This window comes from Aethalodelphis obliquidens, unplaced genomic scaffold, assembly GCF_003676395.1.
Source record: "Aethalodelphis obliquidens isolate GAN/ISIS:26980383/991018 unplaced genomic scaffold, ASM367639v1 scaffold7, whole genome shotgun sequence".
NCBI lineage: Eukaryota > Metazoa > Chordata > Mammalia > Artiodactyla > Delphinidae > Aethalodelphis > Aethalodelphis obliquidens.
This window is the reverse complement of record NW_020837951.1, coordinates 55,586,809-55,600,478: the sequence shown is the minus strand read 5'-3', so window position 1 is coordinate 55,600,478 and position 13,670 is coordinate 55,586,809. Positions and strand designations below refer to the sequence as shown.

At 36.5% G+C, this 13,670-nt stretch overlaps 1 protein-coding gene across 5 annotated transcripts in view; it reads right to left on the bottom strand.

The window, feature by feature from the left end:
• Nucleotides 1-13,670, bottom strand: part of RIC1 (RIC1 partner of RAB6A GEF complex) — a 136,498-nt gene that overhangs the window by 57,016 nt on the left and 65,812 nt on the right. Inside the window, exon 2 of one of the 5 annotated variants that reach the window (XM_027105836.1) lies at nucleotides 2,057-2,159. The exons of the other annotated variants lie outside the window; for them this stretch is intronic. The gene's annotated coding sequence lies outside the window, so the exon portion shown is untranslated. The remainder of the gene's footprint in view (nucleotides 1-2,056; nucleotides 2,160-13,670) is intronic. 5 annotated transcript variants of the gene reach the window in all.

The window sequence follows — 13,670 nt, the reverse complement described above, 5'->3', positions numbered from 1 at the left end:
GCTTTTATTGAATTTTTAATTTCTGCTATCATACTTTTCATTCCAGGAACTTTCTCACACCCACCTCCCCTTTTTTCTTATAGCATCAATTTTTTTTTAATTAGGCAATACCTGTTTAAGGTGGTTAATTTTCATTTCACCAAAGTGTTTTTGTTCCCTATATTGCCTATTTCCTCTGAGTTTCCTTTTTTCTGTTGTGTGTCTCTATTTTACGTTAGAAACTTTCCTAAGATGGATAACATCTTTCTTCCTGTTCAAGAGGTTAATGAGAAAAAACTAATTATAAGTTCTATGTGTTCAAGTTGGGTTGTCAACTGGTGGACCTCAGGGTAGGCATTTTTGTTTGAGGTCTTCCAATATGAGAGGCTGTTGGGTCATTCATCGGGAGTGATTTAATTTCCCTAGGAAGAATCCCTCAATCAAGTACAGAAGCCAGAAGTCTGGAGCCAAGCAGGGGAAGAAAGCTTGACATCCTACTGTTCAGTACAACAACTTTCACTTAATCCCCATCTTTAGTTTAGCATCTCATCCTTGCCCTACTCTGTGTCTGGAATCCCTCTGGTTTAATCAGACATCCTGTCTCCTGTGAGGTGAGAACATAGAAATCCTATTCCTTATTCAGATTTTTCAAACAATCCCCATTTATGGCCCCTGGTTCATTCCTATATTCTGTGGTACTAGTACCTGAGCCATTCTAGGGTTTTGCAGATCAAACATTCTAGGGTTCTAGGGTTTTGCTTTTCATCAATATCATATATGTAACGTTAGGCTCTCAGGTTTGATATTCTTCCTAAGTCATTTATTTTTTCTCATCCAATTTTTAGGTCATGGGTTAGAGATACCTCCAGCTCTCATTAAAGATGAAAACAGTATTTCAACTTTTTGTTCTGTTGGTGATTTTCAAGAAAAAGGTGGAAACCTCATTACCCATCTTGAAACTGGAAACTATTTTCCTTTATATAAATACTACCATTTATTAGAGCTAAAAGTATTATGATAAGAATTTTATAGCAAATTTAAGTAAATCCTGACTTCACAATGACTTCCATTATAAAATTAGGAGATAAACTTCACAGTATAATTTCCACCCCTTCCTCCAAACATACTAAAATGCAGTAAACTGTTAAAAATTACATTAACAAAAAAATCTAACTTTCTGATCAAAAATATTATTACTTATAGTTCAACAGTAATTTGAGAGTATTGCATCAGATTTTTGGAAGGGAGAGCCAAACTATGAAGAGCACTGAATGCCAGGAGGAAAAAAAGCAATAAATTGAGCAGTTACCAAGTATGAGTGTACAAAACGTTCTGCACACATTATGTCAACTGATTGATTACAATCCTTTGAGTCAGGCGTTATTATCTGTATTTTTCCAGAAAAGAAACTGAAGCTTCAGTTTATTATCAAGAATTTTGTTTATGGTCACAGAGCTAGTAAGGTGAAGGAGTTAAACTGAAAACTAGTAGAGTTAAAGAGACTAATAATAACCTTTGTGTACACAAAGAAATATTACAATGAATGCTAAAGAATGGACTGGTGATAGAGTGGGGAGGGAGTAGTGTGTAAATTAATTAGGAGACTGTTAATAAGAGTACACAAAGGCATCTACTAGCAGTGGCAGTAGAAATGTCTTTTCAGACAATTTTATCATAATCTTTTCTGAAGGGATATGATAAAAGCATATTGAGAATTATAGTTCCCGGTCATTAACAGAGACTTCTCAGAAACAGACACATACAATCACATTGTATGCATACCTGGTTGTCATTCAAGCTATTGAAACATAATATATTCTTCATTCTGGGGTACAGAGAGAACTGTGCTTTCCTCACCACTTAAAATTAGGTATGGCCATGTGACTTACTTTGGCCTATAAAACACAAGGGGAAGTGACTTGGGTCATTTCTGGGCAGAGACTTTAAAGAGCCAACACTTGGTACACAATGCTCTGCTTTTATCCTCTACCGCAGGGACTTAGCCTATGCTGACTTACACAGTACAGCTGTCCCTTGGTGTGTGCAGGGGACTGTTTTCAGGACCCACCATGCATACCAAAATCCGCTGATGCTCAAGTCCCACAGTCAGTCCTCTTTATCTGTGGTTCTGTGTTCACAGATTCTATCAACCGTGCATCATGTTGTACTATTTGCGTTTACTAAAAAAAAAAAACGTGCATAAGCAGAGCTGCACAGTTCAAACCCATGTTGTTCAAGGGTCAACTGTATACCACATCAAATAACTGAGAGTTGTTAGACTGTGGTCCAGTAAAACCCAACAAATTAATAGTTTGTGATTATTATTCATGAGTGATTTTATTAACTATGTAGTCTGAGGAGCAGGAAGAAAAAACAATGAAGAAAAATGAACACAGCTTAAGAGACCGTGGGATACCACCATACATACCAACATTAAATATAATGGGAGTCCCAAAGGCAAGGCAAGAGGAAGAGGCAGGAAGAATATTTGAAGAAATAATGGTTGAAAATGTCCCAAATCTAACAGAAACATCAATCTAACCATCCAAGAAGCTTAGCAAACTCCCAAGAAGGATAAATTCAAAAAGATCCATACAAGATACATCGTATTCAAACTACTGAAAGACAAAGAGAACCTCGAAAGCAACAAGAGAAGTGACGCATCATATACAAGGGATCCTCAATAACATTAGCAGCCAGTTTCTCATCAGAAACCATGGAGGACAGGGGCAGTGGGATGACAATGCAAATGCTGGAAGACAAAAAAAAGCTAACTAAGAATTCTTTAACTAGAAAAACTATCCTTCAAAAATAAAGGAGAAATTAAGAGATTTTCAGATAAACAAAAGTTGAGGGATTTTGTCACAAGCAGATCTGAACTACAAGAAACACTAAAGGGAGTCCTTCAGGCTGAAATGAGAGATCACTATACAGTAATCCAGAGCCATATGAAAAAAATAAAGAACATCAGTAAAGGTAACTACATAGGTGAATATAAAGCCAGCAATATTGTATTTTTGATTTGGAAATCCACCTTTTTAACTATATGATTTTAAAGACTAATGAATGAAAAGATAATTCTAAATCTACATTATGGGCACACAATGTATAATGATGTAATGTGTGACAATAAGAACATAAAAGGGGAAGGATGAAGATGTAGAGGAATATAGTTTCGTTACTGAAACCAAGTTGTTATTAATTCAATCTAGGTTGTTGTAAGTGTAAGATACTACGTAATCCCAAGATAACCACTAAAGAAACCTGAAATATACAGAGAAAAGGAAATGAAAAAGGAATCAAAATTAAACACAAAAGAAGACAGTAATGAAGGAACTGAGGAACAAAAAAGATACGACACACAGAGAACAAATAGCAAAATGGCAGAAGTTCTTCCTTATCAGCAATTATTTTAAATGTAAATAGATTAAACACTTCAATTAAAAGACACATTGTCAGAATAGATTAAAAAACATATGATTCCATTTCTAAGTTTTCTATAAGAAACTCAATTTAGATCAAAAGAAACAAATAAGTTGAAAGTGAAAGGATGAAAAATGATACTCCATGCAAATTGTATAAGAGCTTAGTGGTTACAGTAATATTTGACAAAATACTTTAAATCAAAAATTGTTAAAAGAGATAAAGGACATTATATATTGATGAAAGTGTCAATCCAGCAAGAAGATATAACAATTATAAACAGATAACACATGTAACAACAGAGCCCCAAAACACATGAAGCAAATACTGAAGCAACTGAAGGGAGAAAAAGTTCTAAAGTAACGACTAGGCAATAGTTCTAAAGTAACGAATGGACAATACCGCACTTTCAATAATGCATAGAACAACTACACAGAAGATTAGTAAGGAAACAGAGAATCTGAACATTACAAACCACTCAGACCTAAGATGTATACCAAACTCTACCCAGTAACAGCAGAATACACATTCCTTCGCAAATGTACATGAAACATTCTCTAGGATAGAACATGTTAGGCCACCAAAATGCCTCAATAAATTTAAAAAGATTGAAATTATCTTCTCTGACCACAATGAAATGAAACTAGATAGCAATCACAGAAGGAAAACTAGAAAATTCACAAATATGTGGAAATTAAACAACACCTCTGAGACAGCCAATAGGTCAAAGAAAAGACCAAAAGGAAAATTAGAAAATACTTTGAGACTAATGAAAATGAAAACACAACACCATAGGAGGCAGTGATCAGAGGAAAATTTACAGCTAAAATGCTTGCACCAAAAAAGAAGAAAAATCTCAAATCCATAACCTAACTTTCCATCTTAAAAGGATCTAGAAAAAGAGCAAACTTAACTCAAAACTAGCAGAAGGAAGGATATAATGAAGACTGGAGCAGATATGAACAAAAAACAGAGAATGGGAAAACAATAGAGAAAATCAAGCAAAGCAAAGGTAGTTCTTTGAAAACAACAACAAAATTGAAAAACCTAAGGAAAAAAGAAAGGAAGACTCAACTCACTAAAATCAGAAATGAAAGGGGGGACTTTACTACTGACCTTAGAGAAACAAATGGATTATAAGAGAATCCATATATTTAGTGAACTTGAATTTCCTTCTTTCCTGAACACACACAAATTGTCTTAAATATCCAGTGGAAGCAGATTATGTTTAATAATTCAAAAGGCAACCTAGACAACAACAACTGCAACTTACTAAGAACGTACTAACTCATTGTTCTCATTTTATAGATGCACAAAAACACAGAAAGTAACTGAACAAGCAGCTTTTCCAAAGTTATTGCCTATAAAATGTAGAGCCCAGACTGAAACCCACGTGGCTCTAATTTCAAATGCTCTTCAAATTCTCTTCTCCACATCTCTAAACTGCTGTATATTTATCAGAGGTAGTAATATTAAGTCCAATATCGTAAGAAAGTAGGGAAAATGAAATTAAGCCAGTTTAAGAGTTTTGCTTTACTGATGTATTTTTCATGAATTAAAAGCAGTTTCCAGGCTTCCCTGGTGGTGCCAGTGGTTAAAAATCCACCTGCCAACAGAGGGAGCACGGGTTCAAGCCCTGGTCTGGGAAGATCCCGTATGCCGCAGAGCAACTAAGCCTGTGCGCCACCATTACTGAGCCTGCGCTCTAGAGCCCGAGAGCCATGACTACTGAGCCCGCATGCCACAACTACTGAAGCCCACGCGCCTAGAGCCCATGCTCTGCAACAAGAGAAGACACCACAATGAGAAGCCCGTGCACTGCAACAAAGAGTAGTAGCCCCCGCTCGCCGTTAAGTAGAGAAAGCCACGCACAGCAATGAAGACCCAACACAGCCAAAAATAAAAATAAATTTATTTTTTAAATAAAGTTTCCTAGCTTTCCATTCTAATGAATGCAATGCATTCATGTCAATGAACAGCCCCCAAAGGGCAATGAAAAATGAAATGAGGGGTAGGTCAACTACTAGTCAAACTTCCCATAGCCTTGAGGAGGGAGCAGTTTCCCACTAAATTGATAAAAATAAAAAGCAAACTACAGTACTCAAAAACGTATCATAAAAATTACAAAGAAGTCTTAAAAGAGAAAAAAATGGGCTTCCCTGGTGGCGCAGTGGTTGAAAGTCCGCCTGCCGATGCAGGGGACACAGGTTCGTGCCCCAGTCTGGGAAGATCCCACATGCTGCGGAGCGGCTAGGCCCGTGAGCCATGGGCGCTGAGCCTGCGCGTCCGGAGCCTGGGCTCCGCAATGGGAGAGGCCACAACAGTGAGAGGCCCGCGTACCGCAAAAAAAAAAAAAAAAAAGAGAGAGAAAAAACTGCCTTTAATATATATGTCAAGTATGCTTTGGAGGGCTAAACAAGATGATACAGAAAACTGTCACTATGCAATTAAATTCAACAGGCATTGATTTCAACAAAGTCTAGTGTGCAGGACATCTCAAATACTTTAAGTGCCAGCTAAAGAAAACAGTAACATAGCAGATAACCTGATAGATTTGGTGGTGCTGGGGGTGGGGTGGGCAGCAAACAACCCAGGGACATCGGATAGGAATTTCAGAAGTACAGCTAACTATACAGTATTTTTCCTAGCAACATTACTTACCCTAAGGCCTATCTTTCCTTCCAAGTATAGCTCAAATCTCCTTATCTACAAACCTTTCCCTGACAACTCAAGAATTTTCCCCTGAAATGCTACTAACACCTTTAGGGATGTTCATTCACTTGGCATTTGCCATTGCATATTGCCATTAATTTTAAATATGTCTCTCTTCATTAGCATCTTATACCTTTTCAGCAACAGAATAGCTAGTGCCTTACAAATGATAGCAAAGCATACAATAAGTGTTTGATGATGATGGAAAAAAATCTCATTCCAGATTTTCACATTTTTTTTCCAGTTTCTTGAGGTGTAATTGACATAGAACACTGTATGAGTTTAAGGTGCACAACAAAATGATTTGCAATATGTATACACTGTAAAATGATTACCACAATAAGATTAGTTAACATCCAACACCTCACAGTTACAATTTTTTTCCCCTTGTGATAAGAACTTTCAAGATCTACTCTCTTACAACTCAGGTTATCAAATTTTAAAATGATTCTGGAATGTATTAGGCTTGATCCAGGAAGTTCTGGCAATCCTAGGTGAATTCTGGACCAAAAGGCTTTGGTTCTCCAACCATAGTTCTGGAAAGGCTCAGGATGGTTTCTTTCATCAAACTCCATACCTCCTGTTTCATCATTTTCAGTTAACCTAATTGTTACCAGAATATCAATAATGAAAGTATTTGGGAATGAAATAACATGATGATATCTTGAATGTGCTAAAACATACTCAGTGAAAAAAGACTGAAAATTGTTCAAGCTGACTGATGGACACATAGGTGGTCATCAGTCACGTTATTATTATACTAACAGCAAACTGGTGCCAAATTAGCCCTCCAGAAACAATAAAAAAAATAACTGGTCAAAATATATAAAACAACCATATTCAGACACTGCATAACAGGCAGAACAGGACTATAATCCTGAGTGAAGGGAGACAAACAAGGTTTTCTGATAGAAGTCACTTTCTAGACTACCATGTATGGTGGGAAGACACAAGCATAATATGGCAGTCTTGTTAAGCTGAGGAGAAAAAGATTAAAGTTCAGGGAAGCATAAGCAGCTATTTGTGGAACAGAGTACAAGACAGGTGAGAGATACAGAGAAAGAGCTCTAGAAACCTAGAGCTTAAGGGATTCCCCTTAAGTCTTGCTGAATACTAAGCTATGCATATATATGGTGAAACCCCACAAGGTCAGCCAAAGAATAACTACCAGAGTTTTCAGCTGTACCGTTCATATAGGGCTGAGAGACATTCCAGTTCTGACCACATAAAAGAGACCTTATTAAAGACTCAGGACATTAGCAGAGAGCTCAGAAGCGCTAAGCTAGTCTACAGTAAAGGTTGAACCTACCCTAAAAATACATAAACAAGCTTCAAAAGGATCAAGAAGCTCTCCAACTTAACTGCCATCCAAAACAAAACTCAACATTCTTTAAAGCAAAAGAATGAAAATCAGACATTTGATATCTAATACAATGCCCATGATCCAACCTAAAATCACTAGACATGTGATATGCCCCAGCAACTCAACTCTTAGGTATTTATTTACTCAAAAGATATAAAGCTAACTGGAGAGTGAAATGAGACTGGAATCTGAAAAAGCAGACAAGGTTCCCAATTTCACTTTTTACTTTTTGTATGTCTCTCATTATCTGTGTGCTTTTTAATACAATTTTTAAAGGTTACACTCTATTTACAGTTGTTACAAAATATTGGATACATCCCCTGTGTTGTACAATACATCCTTGCAGCCTATCTTACACTCAATAGTTTGTATCTACTACTCTCTCACCCCTGTATTGCCTCTCCCCTCAATGGTAACCACTAGCTTGTTCTCTGTATCTGTGAGTCTACTTCTCTTTTGTTATATTCACTCGTTTGTTATATTTTTTAGATTCCACATAGAAGTGATATACAGTATTTGTCTTTCTCTGTCTGGCTTATTTCACTTAGCATAATGCCCTCCAAGTCCATCCGTGGTGCTGCAAATGGCAAAATTTCATTCCTTTTTATGGCTGAGTAGTATTCCATTGTATATATATATATACACCACTTCTTCTTTATCCATTCATCTGTTGATAGACACTTAGATTGCTTCCATATCTTGACAATTGCAAATAATGCTGCTAGGAATACTGGGGTGCATGTATCTGTTCAAATTAGTGTTTTTAGGGTTTTTTTGACATATACCCAGGAGTAGAATTGCTAAGTCATATGGTAGTTCTATTTTTAGTCTTTTGACTAAAAATATGGTTTTCCACAGTGACTCCACTGATTTACAGTCACACCAACAGTGCACGAGACTTCCCTTTTCTCCACATCCTTGACAAGACTTGTTATTCATGTTCTTTTTTAGGATGGCCATTCTGACAGGCGTGACGTGATATCTCATTGTGGTTCTGATTTGCATTTCCCTGATAATTAGCAATGTTGAGCCTCTTTACATGTGCCCATTGACCATCTGCATTTCCTCTTCAGAAAAATGTCTATTCAGATCTTCTGCCCGTTTTTTAATTGGGTTGTTTGTTTTATTGATGTTGAGTTATATGAGCTGTTAATGTATGTTGAATATTAATCCCTTATCAGTCATATTGCTTGCAAATATTTTCTCCCATTCAGTAGGTTGTCTTTTTGTTTTGTCAATGGTTTCCCTTGCTGTGCAGAAAGCTTTTATTTTTTTTAACATCCTTATTGGAGTATAATTGCTTTACAATGGTGTGTTAGTTTCTGCTTTATAACAAAGTGAATCAGATATACATAAACATATATCCCCATATCTCCTCCCTCTTGCATCTCCCTCCCGCCCTCCCTATCCCACCCGTCTAGGTGGTCACAAAGTACTGAGCTGATCTCCCTGTGCTATGTGGCTGCTTCCCACTAGCTATCTATTTTACATTTGGTAGTATATATATGTCCATGTCACTCTCTCACTTCGTCCCAGCTTACCCTTCTCCCTCCCCATGTCCTCAAGTCCATTCTTTACGTCTACGTCTTTACTCCTGCACCTTGCTGTGCAGAAGCTTTTAGGTTTAATTAGGTCCCATTTGTTTATTTTTGCTTTTGTTTCCTTTGCTTTAGGAAACAGATCCAAAAAAATATTGCTGTGATTTATGTCAGAATGTTCTGCCTACGTTCTCCTCTAGGACTTTTATAGTATACAGTCTTACATTTAGGTCTTTGATCCATTTTGACATATTTTTATATATGGTGTTGGAGAATGTTCTAATTTCATTCTTTAACATGCAGCTGTCCAGCTTACCCAGCACCACTTACTGAAGAGAATGTCTTTTCTCCATTGTATATTCTTGCCTCCTTTGTCAGGTTAATTGAGTATAAGTGTGTGGATTTATTTCTGGGCTCTCTATCCTGTTCCATTGATCTATGTGTCTGTTTTTGTGCCAGTACCATACTGTTTTGATTACTGTAGCTTTGTAGTATAGTCTGAAGACAGGGAATGTGATTCTTCCAGCTTTGTTCTTCCTTCTCTAGATTGTTTTAGCTATTTGGAGTCTTCTGCGTTTCCATACAAATTTTAAAATTATTTGTTCTGCTTTTGTGGAAAATGCCATTGGTATTCTGATAGGGATTGAACTGAATCTGTAGATTGCCTTGGGTAGTATGGTCATTTTAACAATATTGATTATTCCAATCCAGGAACATGGTATATCTTTCCATCTGAGTCATCTTCGATTTCTTTCATCAGTATCTTACAGTTTTCTGACTACAGGTCTTTTGCCTCCTTAGGTAGGTTTATTTCTAGGTATTTTGTTCATTTTGATGTGACAGTAAATCAGATTGTTTCCTTAATTTCTCTGATAGTTCATTGTTAGCGTATAGAAATGCAACAGATTTCTGTATATTACTTTTCTGTCCTGCAACCTTACCGAACTCACTGATGAGCTCTGGTAGTCTTCTGGTGGCATCTTTAGGATTTTCTACGTATAGCATCATATCACCTGCCAACAGTGACAGCTCTACTTCTTTTCCAATTTGCATTCCTTTTATTTCTTTTTCTTCTCTGATTGACGTGGCTAGGACTTCCAATACTATGTTGAATAAAAGTGGCAATTGTGGGCACCCTTGTCTTGTTCCTGGTCTTAGAGGAAATGCTTTCAGCTTTTTCACCGGTGAGGATGATATTAGCTGTTGGTTTGTAATATAGGTCCCAAATCAATAAAATCAGGAATGAAAAAGGAGAAGTTACAACCAACACCACAGAAATACAAAGGATAATAAGAGACTACTACAAACAACTATATGCCAATAAAATGGACAACCTAGAAAAAATGGCCAAATTCTTAGAAAGGTGTAATCACTCAAGACTGAATCAAGAAGAAATAGAAAATATGAACAGACCAATCACCAGTACTGAAACTGAATCAGTAATTTAAAAACTCCCCAAAAATGAAATTCCAGGACCAGATGGCTTCACAGGTGAATTCTACCAAACATTTAGAGAAGAGTTAACACCTATCCTTCTGAAACTATTCCAAAAAATTGCAGAGGAAGGAACACTTCCAAACGCACTCTATGAGGCCACCATCGCCCTGATACCAAAACCAGACAAAGACATCACACGAAAGGAAAATTACAGGCCAATATCATTGATGAACACAGATGCAAAAATCCTCAACAAAATACTAGCAAACCAAATCCAACAATACATTAAAAGGATCATACAACATGATCAAGTGGGATTTATTCCACAGATGCAAGGATTTTTCAATATCCACAAATCAATCAATGTGATACATCACATTAATGAACTGAAGAATAAAAACCACAGATCATGTCAATAGATACAGAAAAAGCTTTTGATAAAATTCAACATCCATTTATAATAAAAACTCTCCAGAAAGCAGGCACAGCAGGAACATACCTCAACATAGTACTTGTTTGTTTTTATAAGAATAAATTCATGGACTACCAGTGTAAATTTTTTTAAGTGCCATGGGATTATACATGAGGGATCAGCTATTTCTTGGGTACAAGGGAAGATAGGAGAGTTGAGGTCAAGCTTTATAAACATTTGACCTGAGCTTGAAAACCAAGTGAGATAGCTTTCTTACATAAAAAAAGATAGCGGTGAAGGCATACTAAGTAAAGCAAATAGCAAATGAACAGAATTAAAATACATAGGAAGTGTGGGTTCAGTGTGCTAGAGATAGGGGAAAAGTAAGTTCTAAATGCCAAGCCAGATCTCTTGGACTTTATTTTGTGGGGACTGGAGAGCAACAGAAGTTTATGAGATAAGGAATTAATACCCTGAATATATATAGAACTCCTAAAACTCAACAGCAAAAAACCAAAACAACCTGATTCAAAAAGGGGCAGAGGACTCAAAACAGACATTTCTCCAATGATACACAATCGGCCAATAAGCACATTAGAAAAGTACCTAACATCACTAATCATTAGGGAAATACAAATCAAAACTAAAGTGAGATACCACCTCACACCTACAAGTTACTATAAAAATACATATATAACAATAAGTGTTGGCAAAAATGTAGAGAAATTAGAGTCCTTGTGCACTAAGTACAGAATATGGTACAGCCCCTGAGGATAATAGTATGGCAGTTCCTCAAAAAAATTAAAAAGAGAATTACCGTAACATACAGCAATTCTACTTTGGAGTATATACCCAAAGGAACTGAAATCAGGGTCTCAAAGAGACATTTGAATACCCATGTTCATAGCAGCATTATTCACAATAGAATGTGGTATATACATACAGTGGAATATTATTCAACCTTTAAAAGGAAGGAAAGTCTAACATATGCTACAAAATGAATGAAACTTGAGGACATTATGCTAAGTGAAATAAGTCAGTCACAAAAGATAAATACCATATGGTTTCACTTATATGAAGTACAGTTAAACCTTGAACAACCTGTGGGTTAGGGATGCAGACCTCCATGCACTTGAAAATCTGTGCATAACTTTACAGTTGGCCCTCCATATATGTGGCTCTGTATCCTTGGATTCAACCAACCAAGAATCCTGCAGTACATATTTACTGAAAAAAATCCATGTATAAGTGGACCTGCACAGTTCAAACCTGTGTTGTTAAAGGGCCAACTATATAACTATACTTTAAAACATTATGATGATAAATGTTACATTGTGTATTTTACCACAATAAAAAAATTAGAAATAAAAAAATTTACTGATATGATCTTTCTGAAATAATATTCCAGGAAGTACTGATGTATAATGCTAGCTTTTTTGTATCTTTAGATCCAGGTGTTAATTATTTAGAACAAAGTAAATCCAGACTTTAAAAAAAAGTTTCTGAGACAAGAATCACATCATCAAGTTTCTGCTTTGAAGAATAAATCTGGTTATCAGTGCAAAGAATGGATTTCAGTATGGAGGAGAAAGAGACTAGAGGACAAGAATGAGTTAGTAAACAAGCTTTTCAATAGGCAAGGAGAGGCCATGAATGCCCTTAATATGACAAGTGAGAGTAAAATACATACTAGCAAATTTTAGAGGCACTAGAGAGTTGTAATCAATCAATACAATCTGATTACCAAACAAAGAAGAGAAATGAAGAAATAAAGATTCCAAGGTTTTCAACATCACACACTGTATAAAAGATCATGGTAATGGCAATAAATTTTAGAAAAGCAATAACATGTTTGGCTTGGTAGAGAGGAAATGAGTTAGGTTTACACATGATGAGTTTGAGGCTGCCTAGAGACACCTAAATAGATTTGTTCCAGAAAGGTGGGCCAGAAGCTTAAGAAAGTGGTACTATATTACAGAAACGTCTGAACCTCATCCATATATACTGGATAATTAAAGCCAGTAAGAGCATGTAGAATACAAGAGAACGCATAACAAAATCCTGGGCAACAGTAAAGCATTATTTTAGGTACTCTACAGAGTAATTTAAGGTGTTGATTTAAACCTAATGACAGGGCTTCCCTGGTGGCGCAGTGGTTGAGAGTCCGCCTGCCTATGCAGGGGACACGGGTTCGTGCCCCAGTCCGGGAAGATCCCACATGCCGCGGAGCAGCTGGGCCCGTGAGCCATGGCTGCTGAGCCTGTGCGTCCGGAGCCTGTGCTCCGCAACGGGAGAGGCCACAACACTGAGAGGCCCGCGTACCGCAAAAAACAAACAAACAAACAAACAAAAACAACCTAATGACATCTTCATGAAGTGGATATTAAATCCATTCTTCAGATTTGTAAAATAAAACTCAAAAAAAGTAAGCAACACGATTAATCCTGAAATCTAAGAAAAGCCACTGAAAAACTGTAGAAAAATGGCAAGTTAATTTTATGTTAGAAAAATTCATTTAGGGGTAAACCACAAAAGATTAATTAATAAGATATTACAATAATCCAGGAGAAAAATGACAGAACCCAAGCTAAAGTAGTGTTGCTGAGAATTAGGAAGAAGGGAAAGACATGAGGGATACAAGGTAGAATATACTGGACTTGATATAGACTGGCTATTGGAGTTATTAAGTCGTAAGAATAAATAAGCTCAAATGATGGTGCCATTTACAAAAAAAGAGAATAAACTGTAGGCTTTCCCAGGATTAGGTTATTTTAAAAGCAGAATGTAATTTTTCTTTTTATATTTA